Genomic DNA, 12,926 nt, shown 5'->3' on the forward strand with positions numbered 1-12,926 from the left:
CTTCTAAGGATATGCACTTTGGAAATAATGTTACTTTAAAATACCAAGTTTTCAACTCTAATTGTAACCTATGTCTTTCTACATTATGTTCATTATGCAGGGAGGTTACACATGAAAAAGTATCTTCTTAATTATTCATCATTGTTATCATTATCGGTCTATTAAAGCCATATTTTGCTTGATTTTAATATGATTTTCTCTCGAATTTAAACATTATGAGCAACATTTGATAAAAAAATTGTCTATTATGAACAGTATGTGCTCTCTGTTGCTTTGGTTTTTAACGTGTGGTGCCTTTTCTTTTTTTTATCAGGGCTCTGTGGGTTCAAAGGAAAGGGTACTGAGCTTGAGAGATGAGAAAATCAGAGCATAATAATGCCCATGACTTTGGCCTAGGTTGCAGAGGGAACCAGGGGAGGTCCTTGGCTAAAGAATGGTTTTCCTACTCTTTCAGTTTCCTGTGTTCCATTGTAGTATGCCACAAACATTCAAGTTTTCAAGCCCAATATTATTGATATAATTTTTGGAGAGGTCATCAAAGTAACAATTTGAGGTGGGGTTGTAAAGAATGATATGGATACACACATGGAATCTTCAAGTATGGAAATTTATGCTGAGGATGCTGTGTCACCGTTGTGAAGTCACCATCTCTTAATAGTTGGGGGCCAGGTTCCATTCTGAAGGGCCTGAAATCTTCTAGGCATCCCTGAACCTCAGGCTGATGGCTCAGCTAGCCTGTGTTGAGTACTATGGCAGTACTGAATTCAACCTAGTCCTAAACCATAATTTCTATGAAATCATGGGTTTAATGTGCAAGTTGTTTAAAAAATATTCACTAAATCAACATATGATATGGTTTTAATTTCCATTCATTCACATTTGTTATTGTTGCTATTAAGTTGCTCAGTCATGTCCGACTCTTTACAACCCCGTGGACTCCAGCATGCCAGGCTTCCCTGTCCTTCACCAACTCCCAGAGCCTGCTCAAGCTCATGGCCATTGAGTTGGTGATTAAATCCAGCCATCTAGTCCCCTGTTGTCCTTTTCTCCTCCTGCCTTCAATCTTTCCTAGCATTAGGGTCTTTTCCAATGAGTCAACTCTTCGCATCTAGGTGGCCAATGTATTGGAACTTCAGCTTCAGCATTGGTCCTTCCAATGAATAGTCAGGGTTGATTTCCTATAGGATTGACTGGTTTGATCTCCTTGCAGTCCAAGGGACTCTCAAGAGTCTTCTCCAAAAGCATCAATTCTTCAGCACTCAGCCTTCTTTATGGCCCAACTCTCACATCCATACGTGGCTACTGGAGAAACCATAGCTTTGACCATATGGACTTTGTTAAAGTAAAGTTTCTGCTTTTTAATATGCTATCTAGGTTTGTCATAGCTTTTCTTCTAAGGAGCAAGCATTCATTCAATACCATCTAAAATTATTGTGCATAGTAAGTATCCCATAATTTCTAAAATACTGGTCTAGCCTATTTGTCTGATAGAATATTTTTGAATAAATCCAATTAAATTCAGCAGACACTGGCCTGCTGTGGCATAAGATCCTAGTATCCCCTGGGGATTCAAAGGTGAAAAATACTCATTTCCTGTACTAGAGGTCCTTATATTCTGGTAGTAACATCCATCTCGTGTATCACTGGATTTTCTGGAGTAATAAGTTACCCTTGAAGTTTAGTAGTCTTAAGCAGCAAGTGTTTATTATTTCTTGAGGAGTCCATGGATGGACTGAGTGGTGTTTCTAGTTTGGGCCAGATCATCCAATCTCTGAGGTCTGCCAGAGGCTCCACTGGGCTGGACAGATTCATTAATATCTGGCAATCAGTTTGGTGACAGTTGGGGTGATGGGGAGAGCTGGCCCCACACTCTCCTCATCCTGCGGGCAGCAGGGCTCTTTCCCACACTGATGGTCACAGGTGTCCCCACAAGCCCCGCTGAGCAATGAATAGGAACCTCTTTAGCAGCTGGTTTGCTAATGTCTCTTTGTCCAAAGCAAGTCACCAGCCAAGCTGAGTTTCAAGGAATGAAGAAACAGGCCCTATCTTTCATTGAGGGAGGAGCAAAGTCACAGCACAAAGTTGCTTACACGCAGGACAAGAGGAATTTGTGGCCACTTCCAATCTACTGCAACACATAGTACATTGCTGAGCATGTCAGAGAAGAGCTTGGGACATGGAGCTGAAAAGGGAATCAGCCTTGATGTATTGAGGAAGACTTGGAAGAGCTGATGGCCTGTGTGTAATGTTCTGGAGGACAAGTAGGAGCCTTTTGAGTTTAAGAAATCTGATTAGGAGAACTAGATCAGGAAGGACAGTTAGGAGAATTGGGGGCTCAAGTGCATGGAGGAGAGAAATAACCTGACTGCATAGCCCTGGCTTGAGGACAGGGCTGCGCCGTAACCAGGATCCTAGAATCACTCATCAGCTACTGCATCGTTCTGATTACAGTGCTGCTAATTTTATTATTATAGGATTTGTTTTTAAATTTTAGTTTTCTCCCTGTTCAAATAAAAATGAACTATCTTTTTAAAAAATCAAGGCACAAACAGACATGCAGCATTTTTACCAGTTTCTGCAAAAATCCTAATCTTTGCAGTAGTCCTCATTCTCTGTCAATTAAAACACACACACACACACACACACACACACACACATTTCTCTGATCAAGATGCTTCATAGAGCTCATCATGAAATCTTGAAAGCTTATACATTCTTTCTTATTTTTTTTATTAAATTGTTTTTTCAACTTTAAACTGTTTGTTTTGAGTTGGGGTAGAGCCAGTTAACAATGCTGTGGTAGTTTCAGGTGGACAGTGGAAGGATTCAGCCATACATATACACGTATCCATTCTCCCCCAAACACCCCCTCCCATCCAGGCTGCCACATAACATTGAGCAGAGTTCCCTGTGCTATACAGTAGGTCCTTGTTGATTATCCATTTTGAGCATAGCAATGTGTATATGACCTTCCCTAACTCCCTAACTATCCCTTCCCCCAAAAACAAACTTTTTTTTTTGCAAGTGTAAATTTGTCTTTTTTATTTTCTGAGATGTTTGCACCTTAACTTTGCAAATTATCTTTTGAGTGAGATGCTTTAGAAGATGCACATGATCAAGCCAAGACCTGGGTGCCTTGGGGACTGTGGAATCTCAGAGCCCAGTTTTCCCAAGCTCCTTTCTATCATCATTTCTATTGATTAAAACATTCAACTACTCTCTTAACCACAACTTCAGATTAAACTCAAATTGCAGTTGGATTTTTTCATTTTATTGTTTAGAGCCTCAAGTAAGGTTAACCAAGATTCCTTAGTCCAATCATTCATTCAAACACTGCTCAAGACATGTGAATAAAACACACACAGAGCCGTGAGGCCATGGAGCGTCCAGACTAGCAGAAGACTGAGAGACAGTGTTTGTATTGGGTTGACCAATAAAATCATTCGAGTTTTTCCATAAGGTGTAATGGGAAAACCAGAATGAATCTTTTGGCCAACCCAATAGTAAGGGAGTTTGTTGTGGAGATTGTTTGGTGACAAGAGCTTTGGAAAAACTGAACAAGTAGAACAGAATCAGGGGGATCAAGGGTACAGTGGGGTGGGGGAGGGTGGGTTGCAGTTTCACAAGGGTATTCAGGGCAAGCTTTCTGGAAACAGAGACAGTTGAGCAAAGGCTTGAAGGAAATGAGTGGTTGGCCATGCATGGAGAAAGAGGAGACGGCGTGTGTAGAGGTCTCAGTGAAGAAATGCACGTGACACGGCTGTTACAGAGCAGTCAGAGTGGCTGGGCTGAAAGAGCGCTGAAGGAGGGGAGATGGGAGATGCGGTGGGGAAGGAAGGAGGCAGGGTATTTCCAGCCTCGTGAACCATGGGAAGAGCATCACACAGCTTCCTGACCTGGAGGACGGAAAGCACAAGACAGATTTGTTTTATTGTTGTCCTTGCTGACTCAGTTGACTGTGGTTTGTGGTGTGGCTGTTGTCACGCTGGGGCTTATGCACATGAAGAATCCCAAATCCCCGTCCCGCTAAGCTGGTCTGCTTCATGCCTCTGAGAGGCCCTGCTCACAGTGATGTGTATTGTACAGATGACCCTAGGCATGGCCAGGTGTATGTCATCAGCCTGCTTGTCCTCTGTGGCCTCAAGGTCCATGGCTTGGTTTGGGTACCTGGCCTACCCAGACTCAGTGTTTGTCATCACAAGTTTTAGACTCACTCTGCGTTCTTACCCTTCCTCGGTGAGTTTTGGATCACAAGCCTACATGTGTTAAGCCTTTGCTTTGTCTCCTTCACTGGGTTTTGCTGATACTTAGAGACTTTGTGCGAAAAGCATCATGTTATGACGATGATGGTGATGGTGATGGTAGTGGTGGTAGTTTAATCCACACATACTGTTCTTCTGCAAGGCCAGGCGGGGCCCTGCCCTGGGCATGCCTTTCACTGCAAGATTCACAGTTGCTGCTCTGGTGAGGGGGGAGTGCTGGGTCCCTCAACTTCCTGCTGGAAAGCTCCTATCCACTCTATTGATGCCGAGTCAGGGCATAGTCACAAAATCCTCAAAAGAATTCAAGGTTTTCACAGCCCCCAACACACAAAATACACTGGCAGGTTACATGTGAAAAACACAATACAATAACCTGATGTATAGGCAAGTTACATGTGAAAAAAAAATGCCTCTGGGCCCTAGGGTGGTTATTGACAATGTCTCACTGCGGTCTGGGGGTTGCATCCATCACAGGGACAAAGCTGTAAGGTTCCGCTGGTTAGAGAAGACTCCGCACTTTTGAGAGTTCAATCACTAAAGAAACCAAAGGGACCCCAGACACAGAGAGTGGAGTTGTGGACACAAGGTGCTGTGGTGTCCCGAGTCCTCAAGATAATAAATAATAGCCACCCTGCTTCTCTGGCTCTGGATAACCATCATCAGAAGGTGGAACCTGAAGGAATCATCCCTGAATTTTCAGAACCTACAAGGACGTTTGACTCCTTCTGAGAAGCTCACCCATCAGTCAGTGACTAGAAAGCTGGGGTTGCAGCGGGCAGGTCTTCTTTCAGGATGAGGCTTCACTTCATCTCTGATGGGGGGTAGTTACAGTTTATAGAGTTCTCCTGTGTATCTCCTTTTGTTATTGCTGTTAGGGATACCCTCTCTTCTTATAGAAATAAGGAAATGATGGTGACGATTAAAATTTGGAAGAGGGACTTGCAATTAGAGGAACCCACATAGTCTACGGGGTCACAAAAAGTTGGACACGACTAAGCATATTAGTCAGACATGACTAACACACACTGTAAGAGACCCAGTTCTCTCCCAGTGCACCTGTTCTGTTCTAAGCCTTTCACTTCATCTCCAGAAGTCTCATCAAATTGTTTGATCCAGGAAAGCAAGTTCAGAGAAGTTAAGTAAACGTACCAACATCATACATCTATCAGGGAGTAGAAGGGAAATTTGAATTTTAGTCTTTCTGAGATAGGATCCAGATTGATTTGCACTCGAGAAAAGTTCATTCCACTTCACATTTCACCCCCTCAAAGAATAAGAAATTCTAATACATATAGAAACCCTTGACTCCTCTAAAGACACTCCCTTCTGCGATCTCGCTGTGGTGGAGCTGAGAATGAAGAAGGCGACAAAGAGGGAACATCCTTTTGAGTCAAGTTGCCATGACTTCACACGTGAGGAAAGAGGGTCAGTCAGAGCAGAGTCCCTGCACACAGGCTCCCCCAACCAAAGGCTGGGCGGGAAGTTCGCAGGGAGAGGAGGCTTGTCCAAGGGGCCCTGCTGTGTCAGCAAGGCAACGTCCCCCAGTGGGAAAGACCTGGGACGAGGGAGAGAGAAGGGAGGGGCAGGCAGGGGCAGGGACACCAGGAGGAGAGTGGGGCAACCGCCTCATCTCTGTATCACGCTGGGCACTTGTCTCCATTTTTCTGATCTGTCCATCAGCTGCTAACACCCAATTCTCTAAAACTAAATACAACTTGAGCAAATTAAGGGAAAGGCTTTGGAGAACCCAATTACCGTGAGTCTCCCAGTTGCTTGGAAATGGACTTCATTTCTCCCGTAGTAAATCAAACGGGCAGTGACAGCAGGGCCAGATGCATCCTGATCAGGCTTCCTCTGTATGGTGTGTGTGGAGAGAGAGAGAGACTGTGTGGATTGTCTCTGAGACACCCCTGAGAGTGTGTGTGTGTGTGTGTGTGTGCCCACATGCATCCTTAGGCCAAATTGAAAGACACCTGTTTCTAGGAAACTGTTATTTTTTCCTTCCCAATTTATCACAGTGGTTGCTACCACTTGAGAATCTAGTAGGTTTCTGAGAAAAGTTATGTTTATTATGGAAGTCATTTATTAATAATAAATAGGGGTGAGACTGTTAGAAACAAGACATATTTTGTTTCCGTACACCTCATGTGAAGGCAGTAATGGAGAACTGACTTCTGCCTTACAGTCTGGGCTCATTTTCTTCCCTCACTTCTCTAGGTTATCTTTGGTTCCCTCATCCATTCCATCAACAAATGCTTCATGCAAGTCTGCCCTCTGCAATGCACTGTGCTGGGTGCAGGGTGGTCGCAGAGCATGGTCTGCAATATTCCTCTCCAGGAAGTCCTGATCCGGGGGAGCCAGACACACCAGAAGCCAAATATCTAGAAGATAATGTGTTATCTATTCTACTAGAACATTCCCTCTGAAGAATGATATGGAGCCTTCCGAATTCAAATTGGTAATATTTGCCCCTATAGGTCTATTCTGAAAGGCATGCTCATTGTCACACTCTGTCTGAGAGTATGCTGTTTGCTGTGCTCAATCGCTCAGTCGTGTCTGACTTTTTGGGACCTCATGGACTGTAGCCCACCAGGAACCCCTGTCAATGGAATTCTCCAGGCAAGAATACTGGAGTGGGTTGCCATTTCCTCCTCCAGGAGATCTTCCCAGCCCAGGGATGGAACCCACGTCTCCTGCATTGGCAGGTGGATTCTTCACCACTGCACCACCTGGGAAGCCCCATCCTAGAGCATACAGACTCACATTTCTATTTTAATCCTAAAATGTAGATTCGGACAGTAGACAGTGTGACTTTTCTTATGTGTGATGTCTTTCACTCTTGAACCTCTCAGTACTGAGAAATTGTATCATTTCGTACTCATCCACTCAACAAATGATTGCTGGACGTCTGTTTTGTTCCGCCTGTCATGTTAGATACTTGGATTCTAGGAGTAAACATGTATTATACAATCCCTACTCTCATATAGATTTTAATCCATCAAGGGAAATAAACCTTAAACAAAGAATTGCACCGTAATTATTTAATCACAGCTGTGATTAATTGATATGATAGAAAAGGACAGAATGTTGTAAGAGTATGTAGTGAGGATGTGGCATAATTTGGGGGAAGAGAGAGTATTCAAGAAACACATTCTTGATAAATGAAACTGACATGTGAGTCAATCATGTGGAGAGGACACAGGGCAGCTTTACAGGTAAAAATATTTTATTGTTATTGTTCTTAGGTAAGTCTGTCTTTTTCTGAGGGTGCGTGGGTTTGGTCCTTAGACATCCGTGGAGATGTGAAAGCAAGACTTCCCTGTGAGCAATTGGAACCGGTGACCACGAGGTGGCATGATTTGTAGGGGACAGGAAGCCCCATCCTCTGAACTTAAAGCTGCTCCAGCCCTTGCTACACATCTTTGGTCCTAGAAAAGCCACTGATTTAGATAAAATATTTTTGCAGTTGTATGGCATCCTCTATACCCATGGGCATCCCTCTGGGATGGCCAGGCACATACAAACTCCTACAGCAAAGAAACACTGCATTGAAACATGTATATTATCAATTGTGAAACAGATCACCAGTCCAGGTTTGATGTATGAGACAAGTGCTCAGGGCTGGTTCACTAGGATGACCCAGAGGGATGGGATGGGGAAGGACGTGGGAGGGGGATTCAGGATGGGGAACACATGTAAATCCATGGCTGATTCATATCAGTGTATGGCAAAAATCACTACAGTATTGTAAAGTAATTAGCCTCCGACTAATATAAATAAATGAAAAAATAAAAAAAAGAAACACTGGGTGTGGGGAGCCTAGCAGCAGGGAAAGTGGAAAGAGCAGGTGAGGCGTGTGTCCAGTGTGCATCAAAGATAACCTTTTCCCACTCCGTGCTCATGAGTGTGCATATATGGATAACCAATGCCAGGTTCTGTTCATGAGGCCCTATTGACATTCTTCATTTAACTTTATCATCCCCAGCCATTCATGCAAAGATGGAGGGGCTGAGAGAGGCCTGATGAGTTGCTCTGGCCACATCCTGTGCCCAGGGTCGACTCCAGAGGGACGCACAGCTCTTTCCACACTGGCCGGGTTGGCCCTCCACAATGTCCCACAAAATACTCAAGGCACAGATCTTCCCTGCCTTAATCCACCCACCTGTGTACTGATGCTTGACACCGCAGCACAGTACTACACAAGGCAACACCACACAACACAGGGCAGTGCTTGCTGAGCACCTGCCGAGAGCCAGCAGCGTGCTGAGAACTTGGGGCACAGAGAGAGCAGGACAGACAGGGCTCCTTCCCCAGGGGGGTCTGTCATCAGGTCAGCAGGTGCAGCAGCAGGCGGGCCCTCAGGATGCGGGGTGGAGGGTGCTCCCTGCACTCAGGAAGTAGGGCAGAGTGGGGGCGCTTCACCTGCCTGGCTGTCAAATGCAGGTGAGGTGTTAATCGCCTGCTGAGGGATGTGAAGCAGACTTGTAGAGAAGGCAAGGGAATAGTTTCGAGGGCCAAAGAATAGAAAGCGTGCAGACCTGACGTCCAGCCAGGACCCAGCGCATCACGGGTTCAGTACTGCTGCAGTGGAGTGCAAGCAGGGGTAGGGACGTTGCCAGAGGTCTAGCTTCCTCAGATTACAAGATAATCACAATGACGGCATTGCATCCAGAAGCCAGGGCCTGGAAATTGCATCTGACAGTCTGCCGTCGTCCTCTGTGGTACCATCTTTTGAGAGGCTGCCTGCTACACTGTGCGCCTCTGGAGCCTCTGCCTCTCAGAGATAGCTTTCTTTGAGTGAATGTATAGTTGGAGTCTCAGAAACCACCCCAACCCCTGCCATTTTACAGGTGAAAAAGCTGAGGTCTGGTCATGAACTGGGCAAGGTCACTGAACCACAGGCAGATCTAAAGTTAGCATCCTGGTTTTTCAGTCTACAGCCTTTACATGGGGAGACCATCATAATTTTACCCCCTTCTCAAAAAAAACAAGAGATAACAAACTTGTTAGTAGTCAACATTAATTAAAAACTGGGACCTTTAGGTGAAATTGAGGTGTTGGTTAAAAAAAAAATAGTTATTGAAACCTACAATTAAAAGCAGTTTGCACTATGTCTGTAGCTTCTTTCTGGTTTGTAAAAAGTTCACTTGTATCTTTTTTTAGGTTCCACATTAAGCAATATCATGATATTTGTCTTTCTCTTTCTGGCTAACTTCACTCAGTACGACACTGTCTAGGTCCATCCATGTTGCTGCAAATGGCACGATTTCATTCTTTCTGTGGATGAGTAATTTTTCATTGTATATCTGCTCCACATCTTCTTTATTTATTCGTCTGTTGATGGACATTTCTGTTGCTTCCATGTCTTGGCTATTGTGAATAGTGCTGCAATGAAAAATAAATGTGATGTATGTATATACAGATATATAATACACATATTTTATAAATATGTATTTAAAACTGAGTCACTTTGTTGTACACCTGAAACTAACACAGTAGTATAAGTCAACTATACTTCAATTTTAAAAAATAACAATTTTTTAAAAAAAGAAAAAAATGTATGCATTAGAAATGAAGGCTCTGTTAATTTAGAAAAGCAGCTTGGACTTTCCATCCTTTGTGAAATCCTTGGTCAAGATGAACATGTGTGGGAGAGCCAAGGTCTCTTGAAATCACTATGGCATTTGCTTTCTCTGCTGCTTGAGACGTAGAGCTCTCATGTCCAGCTGCTATCTCCCTCTCCTCTGTGCTATTGTCTTTCCATCACTAGGTGACGGAACTCATGGGTCTGTGTGGAGCAATGACCTATGAACCTTCCTATTTTAAAAAAGAATTGTCTTAAAACTAAAAATAAGAAAAAAAATATTCCTTATAAAACAATAATGGAAGCAAAGATCATGTCTAAAGGCAACAAGTAGAAATAAACTATTTTCTCTGTTTTCCCCCAGAGTTAATTGTAAGCAAGAGACTGTCCTCAGATCTAAAGAATTCTGCTAAAAAACCCTCTTCCATCCATCCTCCACCTCCTACATAAGTCAAGTTACTCTCATTCTTTTCCTGAATTTCTTCCGCCCTTCAAGACTTAGCTGTGCCCCAAACTGTATAAACCAGAGCCTCCTGTTCTTTTCAAGTAGCTAGCTTAAGAATTTTTTCTCTTCTCCTTTTTTAGATGTGTTATTTTTTTCTCAGAGAGAATTCCTACTCTTCTCCTATCCATCATCATGTTTGTACATTGTGTGTGGGGGAGCAGGTTCTTTATTTAAGTGCCTTGAGTTATGTACCTTCTCCTATAAACTATTTTAAGATACAAAGAGACGAATTTCAGAGATACATGCACTGTCGTTATTAGAATTAAACTCACAGCTCTTCTGTGCTGTGCCCCGGATCCAATGAACATGTCTTCTGCAGCATCCCTGTCAGGTCCTCCCTTGACTTCTGTCCAAAGGTCCCCGAGGACATCTGTGTTGCTCTAGTTGCCATGGTTTCAGGAACAAGCCTCCTTCTGATGCAGTCCCACCATCTCCCAGGGAAGACTGCCCGCTAATGAAGGCTATGTCCCAGAAGTCATGTGGAGTAAATGTGCTTCCATGTCTACACAATGCTGCTGTATTTACTTGAGGGCAGTTGCGATGCCTCTCTTGACTCTGCCCGTCTTTGCTGCGCCCAGTGTCCAGGGGAGGCCCCTCTCAGCTCCGCATGTGCCCAGCCTTCCTGTAGTGCACTGGCCTCTCTGACATGCTGTCCCCAGATCCAGTCTGAGCAAAGAATGAGTCTCACTTCGTTTTGTTTTCACACTCTGCTTTCATACTTAGACTTAATACTCCTGCTATGTAAACTAAAGTAAATCTATGATCAGATTTACATTTTGAGCAGTTACTTCTCTTTTTAAACTCAGGACTGGGAGAACACTGTAAAACTCTTGAGGATTTTGCACACATATTGTTATTGAAACACACCTCCCCACTGAGTTTTTAAGTTATCACATAAGAATCTGTAACAATTAAAACAGAATAGGAGTTTTAAATAGTTTCATCATTCCCATCAAAATACAGATTATTGAGTAAGACAGAAATCTTTTGAGCTTATGCTAGAAAGATACTCCAGTGAGTTTTTGTTTGTTCCAGGAAAGTTGGGAACTGCCAATTTCTTTCCTTTTCCTGATAACATAAAGGGCCTCCTCGGTGGTTCAGTGGTAAAGAATCTGCCTGCAACGCAGGAGATGTCGGTTTGATCCCTGGGTCGGAAAGATAATCTGGAGATGGAAATGTCAACCCACTCCAGTATTCTTTCCTGGAGAATCCCATGGACAGTGGAGCCTGGCGGGCCACAGTCCATGGGATTGCAAAGAATCAAACATGACTTAGCGACTGACGAGCAGCGTAAAGTATTATGTAGATGATGAATTCTACCTTCTGGTGTGGGAAAAGCTGAAAGTTTAATGTAAGAGAGCACATTTCTGGTAGCATCTGATTTGGATCAATATGGCACACTCAAGGCTAGTCATCATCAACTGACTGACTGTCTTGGCTTTGTGCTCCCTGCAGCCTGACCTGATCGGAAAAGGCGAGAGGCCGTGTCTTTGGGTAATGTCACATTGCACACAGAATCACACCAGCTTCCAGGAAGCCTTCGGGGTCACTGAAGTTACAGGAACGGGTCCTTAGGTCTCAGACATGTGAATACACAGGTCTTTGGTATTTGAGAAGCTCATCAGTCATGAGTCCCACACCCTAGTGCAACTGGGCAAGTGACCATGCGTCTTGGCTCACAGCCCTGGAAGGGACCGCATTGTTCCTCACTCTCCTCACTAACATTGCCCTCTTCTGCCATTTCATTATTCATTGCTTGGAAAGGAGGCAATGATATTTACTGCCAGTGGTTCCCTCAGTAACCTGTGCTAGTAAGGGGTGAAGTATTTGCCCTTGAACATCTGGTTCAAGTATTGGAGGTTTTTCAGAGTCGGTGCTTAGATTACCAGTCTGTCCCCTCTGGTCTCACAAAACTATCTGCCCAGTGAGAAAGTTAGAAAATAGCCTTCACCAAGGGCTAGATTCTGCCCTGCTGTCTTTGCAGAGATTAGCACGCAGGAGCACTTCCAGGAGCCTCTGGAGCATTGTGGGGTGGAGGGTGGAAGCCCAGGCGCTGGAGTCCGCAAGGAGGAGATAGAAGCAGTCAGTGAAAAGATGCGCAGATGGTGTATTAGGCTGATGTTAAAGCCTCAGGGCCATTAAGGAGTCCACTCATCATAGCCTGCGAGGCTCAGGGTGGAATCGATTTGGGGAGCTCAGAAAATTTATTCCACACCTGGTGCAGTAAACCCCAAAGCCATCACGGGGAATTAGTTAAGTCCCCTTATTCCTCATACATTTAGTTTCCTTGATCCTGTTTATTTCTTTCTTCAGTTTGCCAAGACACAGGTGTATACTGATCTCAGCAGCCCATGAATATTTGAAAACTAAACTTTCTAGCAAATAAATTTAAAGTCTCAAATTAGTGTCTTAACATTATATGATCTCATCACTTAAGCTCAAGGAAGTCTTTTGGATTGCTTCCACTTAGAAAAGTAGTATTTTGGCATATAATTGTGCTACAGCTAGGGGGCTATTGCTTCCCTGGGCTTCCCAGATGGCTCAGTGGGTAGAGAATCTGCCTGCAATGCACGAA

General features: G+C 44.0%; 1 protein-coding gene across 1 annotated transcript in view; it reads left to right on the plus strand.

The window, feature by feature from the left end:
* Positions 1 to 12,926, plus strand: part of OPCML (opioid binding protein/cell adhesion molecule like) — a 1,017,619-nt gene that overhangs the window by 283,854 nt on the left and 720,839 nt on the right. The gene's annotated exons all lie outside the window — the stretch shown is intronic.

The sequence above is a fragment of the Odocoileus virginianus genome, chromosome 28 (genome assembly GCF_023699985.2).
Source record: "Odocoileus virginianus isolate 20LAN1187 ecotype Illinois chromosome 28, Ovbor_1.2, whole genome shotgun sequence".
Classification (NCBI taxonomy): domain Eukaryota; kingdom Metazoa; phylum Chordata; class Mammalia; order Artiodactyla; family Cervidae; genus Odocoileus; species Odocoileus virginianus.